This window comes from Trematosphaeria pertusa (assembly GCF_010094035.1).
Source record: "Trematosphaeria pertusa strain CBS 122368 unplaced genomic scaffold BU26scaffold_1, whole genome shotgun sequence".
Classification (NCBI taxonomy): domain Eukaryota; kingdom Fungi; phylum Ascomycota; class Dothideomycetes; order Pleosporales; family Trematosphaeriaceae; genus Trematosphaeria; species Trematosphaeria pertusa.
In genome coordinates, this window is record NW_022987212.1 from 3,907,996 (window position 1) to 3,913,995 (window position 6,000).

A 6,000-nucleotide genomic window follows, 5' to 3' on the forward strand; every position below is an offset into this window, starting at 1 on the left:
ACGTAACCTAGCCTAGCGCCTTAGCGCTTAGCACCTCTATATATAGAGTCTCTTAAAGCCTTTTCTCTACTTCTTACCTTTAGATAGCTAAATTTAACCTAACCTACTCTACTAGCTATAATAGTCTAGTTTAGAATTTACCTTAGGTTATATAACCTCGAGTTACGTAATTCTATTACGTAACCTAGCCTAGCGTCTTAGCGCTTAGCACCTCTATATATAGAGCCTCTTAGAGTAGCCTTCTACTTCTTACCTTTAGATAGCTAAATTTAACCTAACCTACTCTACTAGCACTCTATTCTTATAGCTTATAAAGATAGTACTGTCTATAGCTAACTTATCTAGCTAGGTGTTCTAGAACGCTTATAGTAGTAGAGACCGCGAACCTAGCCCTTATATTATCTAAAGGTTAATACCTCTTTAGCTAGAGACGATAGTATAATATTTAGCTAAACTAAGTAGCCTTATAAGAAGCGTTTACTAATAGCTATACTAAGAATTAGAGCTATAAGAGCCTAGTTACTTACCTTAAGAATCTATTAACGTACTAATTAATTACTTACCTCTTAGCGCTGTATAAGACTACTAGTAGATCTAGTTAGTAGTAGAAAGATACTAGTACTAAGCTAAAGAGAGCTACTAAGAGCTCTGTGTACAAGAGAACTTCTATAGAACTTCTACGTGTAGAAACTTCTCTTCTCTCCTCTTCTTACAAATTATAAAAAATTAATAATCTCTCTACTCTACTAGTAGAACTAATAACTAGCTACTCTACTAGTAGCTAAATACCTCCTCTCTTTACTTCTTTCTTAATTAAAAAGCTAAATAAATCTAAATACTATAGGGGAACTCTCGCAAAGCTAATCTAGAGGTAGAACCTTAGCCTTATAATACCTCTTTACTCTAATAGTTCTTAAATCTAGAGTAGCGAACCTGCTAGTAGAATATACTAATTAATATTTCTATTACAAAAACTCTATTTAGTAATATAACATAATAACTAATAAGAATTAGAATAATAACTTTAACTAGAAGCTTATATAGCTCTGCTAGAGCTTAGTAATACTAGAGCTATTATTAGCCTTAGGTTTATTTATACTCTCTACCTTTGCTAAAAAGCTTTAAGAGCTTTTTCTAGAAACGCTAGCTAAAATTATTAACGAAATAGTTAGCTAATTATATATATAATAGGTATATAAATAACAAATCTATATATACTACTAGATTACTACTAATACTCTTACTAAGAGAGATAATATATATAAGAGATATTAGATATAGGCTACTACTCTAGCTAAAAAAGACGCTAAAATCTAGTAACTATAAGCGTAATTAATCTACTCTAGAGACTAGCCTACTATGCTAGTCTAACGCGCGACGCGTTTTTCTATAATACTAATTATACGTAATTTAAGCGCGTTACTACTAAAGAATTTAATTCTAGGTTCTTATCTCTCTATATACTAGCTAGCTATACCTCTAGCGTTATAAGTATAGTATAAGAGCTAAGTTTGTAGTCTCTACTACTATAAGCGCCTCTAGAACACCTAGCTAGGTAAGTTAGCTATAGGTAGTACTAACTTTACAAGCTATAAGAATAAGAGGTGCTAGCAGAGTAGGTTAGGTTAAATTTAGCTATCTAAAGGTAAGAAGTAGAAGGCTACTCTTAAGAGGCTCTATATATAGAGGTGCTAAGCGCTAAGGCGCTAGGCTAGGTTACATAATAGAATTACGTAACCTAAGGTTATATAATCTAAGGTAAATTCTAAACTAGACTATTATATTACTCTCTCTTATAGAGAGAGCTTGTCTCTAAGCTCTAAAATACGCCTTCTAGGTCTCTCTTCTTCTAAAACTCTTACGTTATACTCTTAACTATTTCTTTTAGCTTATAGTAAGTATATTTATATTAGTTTTAAACTAGAAGCGCTTTTATAGCTACTACCTTTCTTCTAGTTACTCTACTCTTATAGAGATTTAAGCTAGAAGGCTTATTTTCGCGTCTATAGGGCAGCTTTATTATAAGCTCTCTTCTTAGTAGCGCCTTTGCGTTACTCTTGTGTCTTCTACTCTTATAGGTTTTAAATTCTTTACTATCTTCTCTAGAGTCTTCTCTTTTTTATACGCCTTAATCTAAGCATCTAATTATAATAGTAGCTCTAGCTTATCTAGGTATACTACGTAAAAGTCTCTTACCTTATAGAGAGCGTTAATAAAGCCTATAGTATTATACTAGATAGAGTTAGAATTATAAGTAACCTATGTAGCGCGGTATTAAAGGCGATTTTAATAAAGATAGCTATTTAGAATTTTATATATAGGCTATTCTAGATTACTATTAACTTTAATAGGTAGCTACTTAGGCTCTACCTACTCTAGTAATAGCTCTAAGGCTTTTCTTAACTAATTAGCGTAGAAGATGTTATGTATACGTATATACGCAGGTAGCTAGAGCTAGAAGAAGTAACTCTTTATAGTAATAATTAGGTAAAAGCTATATATCTATTAATTTAGCTTTACGCTAGACTAATCTATTAAAAAGCTATAAGGTTTAATATAGACAAGGTTGCCTACTATAAAATTAGGTTCTTAGCGCTTTTTATTTACTTAGAGCGCCTATCTAGCTTACGCTTTTGTAATATTACTTTGTGTAATTTTAGTAGCTTTTTTTACAGCGTTATATTACTTCTTAGCAAAATTCTAAGCTTTCTAGCGTAAGAGACGCTTACGTAGAGTAGAGACTTTTATTATATATTTCTTTTAATTCTAGTAGTATATTAGCTAGTATCTAAATTTAATTTTATATACTATTAGTTCTATAGTTTTATATAGTAACGTAGCTTATACCTAATTTATATAGAGTAGAAGGTCTAACTAATTATTCTAGTAGTAGTTAATAAATAGACGTAGACACTAATTAAGATATTAATTAATAATCTCTATATTTCTATTAGTTTATAAGTAGTATGTAGTAGAGAGCTTCTACTTAATTTCTATAAGCTAGTAGAGCTTATCTATAAAGGTAGAGGTAAACTATAGGCTATAATCTAATATAATAGACCTAGAAGAACTATATATACGCTAGATATATTAGTAATATAGCTTTACTATACGTTAAGCTATAATTTTCTTATAGTAGAGTAGAGAGAAGCTCTACTTACTTAGCTAATCTATAATAACGTATACGTAGTTAAATTCTTTCTTATTAGAGAGAAAGCTCTTAAAATCTATAGAGACGTTCTACTAAGCTCTCTTAGAAATAGATAGAGGCTTTAGAAGACCTAGCGTCTTATTCTATAAAGCGTAGCTCTAGCGGTAAGCCTTATATACCTCTACGTACGTATTAACGTCTTTTTATATACTTAGCTAGTAATATTAATCTTATAGTAACTAGGTAGTTTTTCTTTATTCTAGGTAGATAGTTACCTAAGTAGTATACACGGCGTATATTAGGTATATTTATAGATAGTTAATAGTAGAAACTATTAATTAATTCTAATAGATTAATAAGCCGTCTTCTATTTTCTAAGCAAAGCCTAACATAGTAGCTTTTTCTTAAGCTAGCTATAGAGAGTTGTCTAATTAGTTAGCTATAATAACCTAATTAATTATAGTATATAGATTCTTAGTAGAGAGTACCTCTATAAACGTATTAGTAGTAGCGATTTTTATAGCACTGCTAGCTAATCTCTAGGTAGCTAGAACTAATAACTTACCTAATAATCGCTTAATAGCTAAGAGGCTAATTTACTTCTTGCTTAGAAAAGCTCTTGTATAGGTAGCGTAATTCTTCTTCTTTTAGGTCTTAAGCTCTTCTTACTTTTATAATAACGCGTTTACTGCTATATTAGCTAAATCTAGTTAATAGGTAAGCTTAAGGTTATAGTTAGTAATATTATTTACCTAGTAAACCTATCTAGTAGTAAGTTTCTACTTAGTAGTAAAGTACTCTAAAGCTTAGTAGTTAGTTAATACTATAAAAGGCTCTAGATCTTGTAAGCTAATTAACTAGCTTCTCTACTTCTATATACTAAGAATAACTACTAGTATTTCTTTATTATAAATACTATAGTTTATCTAGATAGTATTTATTATCTTACTAAAGAAAGCTACTAGTCTCTAGATGCCGTTCTCTTAGAGCTATAAAAGAACTCTAGTAACTACGCTATCTAATACGTCTATTTCTACTCTTATGTAGTAATAGAGAGAGTAATAAGCTAGTATAGTATTAGATAGTATAAGATTCTTAACCTACTAAAATACTATAAGCTTAATTTCTTTAAAGGTATACTATGCTTTCTATTTTAGTAGCTTAGTAAGAGGGCGGACAATCTAGCTATAATTCTTTAAGAAGGCTTAGTAGAAATTGTAGAAACCTAGAAACAATTAAAGGCTCTTAAGAGTTATAGGTATAGGCTAATTCTAGATAGTAGTAACCTTTTTAGAGTTCTTTTAGATTCTATTAGTACTTATAATTAATTCTAGAAACTTAGTACTTTTAATAGTAAATTTAGATTTCTTAATATCTACTTATAACCTAGCTTTATATAATTAATTAAGTATCTAGGTAATATAGGCTTTATACTTAAGCAAATTCTCTAAGTAAATAAGAATATTATTAATATATACTATATAGAAATTGTCTAGCAAGCTATATAACACCTTGTTAATATATTACTAAAAGGTAGTAGAGCTATTATAGAGGCTAAAGAGTAGAACTTAATATTTATAGTTACTATACTGCGTGTAAAAAGACGTTAGGTTCTCTACTAACTTATTAAGCTAGATCTAGTAGAAAGCTTACCTTATATCTAACTTAGTAAAGACCTTAGCGCGTAACAGGCGTATAAGCGTTTTCTAGATAAGAGAAATAGAATAGGCGTCTTTTTTTATAATAGCGTTAAGCTTTTAATAGTCAACATAGAACCTCTATTCTCTACCTAGCTTTTTAGTAAATAGAACTAGTAACGCGTATAACGTATTACTATAGATAATAAAGCTATAATAAAGATAGTTCTCTAGATAATCTTATACTAACTATAGGTACTCTAGTAATATACTATAAAGAAGACTATTTATTAGAGTATTTTTTACTATAAGCTTAATGTTGTAATCTACGTCTTCTCTATATAGTAGTAGAGTATTAGAATTCTTTTTTAAGAAATAGGCTATAGTTACGCTAGTATATTCTAGAGATAGAAGCTTTTAGGCAACTAGTTAGTAGAGTTTCTTCTCTAGATTAGTAGTAGTAGTTTTCTTTCTATTAGTAATAAGCTAATTAACCTTATAGACACTAAGGTGCCTAATTATAGTATCTTTTTAACGCGCGTTAATTATAAAGGTAGCTACACTAATTATATTAACGTTAAGTCTAGTCTTTAAGTATATTTCCCGTAAAATAGGTAGCTTTTTTAGCTTATAAGGTAACCTAGCAGGCGAGTTAAGATTCTTAAGCTACCTGTCTATCTTACGCAGGTTTTCTTAAAGCTTCTAGCGTTGTAATTCTCTCTTCTCTTATTATATTACTCTTAGCTTTTCTACTACTAATATTAGGGCGTTATAGTAATTAGTATTAGCTTAGTAAGCTACTTAAGCTTTAGTAGTAGATTAAGAGAATTATATAGAGATAAACGCGTCGCGTTTATAATTAATTAATTAATTAGTATCTAGCTATATTAGTACGTACTACTTATAGTTAATCTAAACGTTAACTTCTTTAAGTAACTTATAACTAATTATTATATTATAGTAGCTAGTATTATAATATATAAAGTAAGTATAAATTTAGTAGCTTTCTAGTACTAGATTAGCTTTAAAATACTTATCTACTTAGCTATTAGGTTACTTATTATACTTAGTAAGGGGGATTAGTTCTATACGCAATAACTTAACATAGAGGTTTTTTCTAAGAGTTTAAAGGTACTTTAGGTATACTAAGACGTAGCTACCTACTTCTATATTAATTAAACCTCTAAGCTTAATTATAAGACTATTTATAGA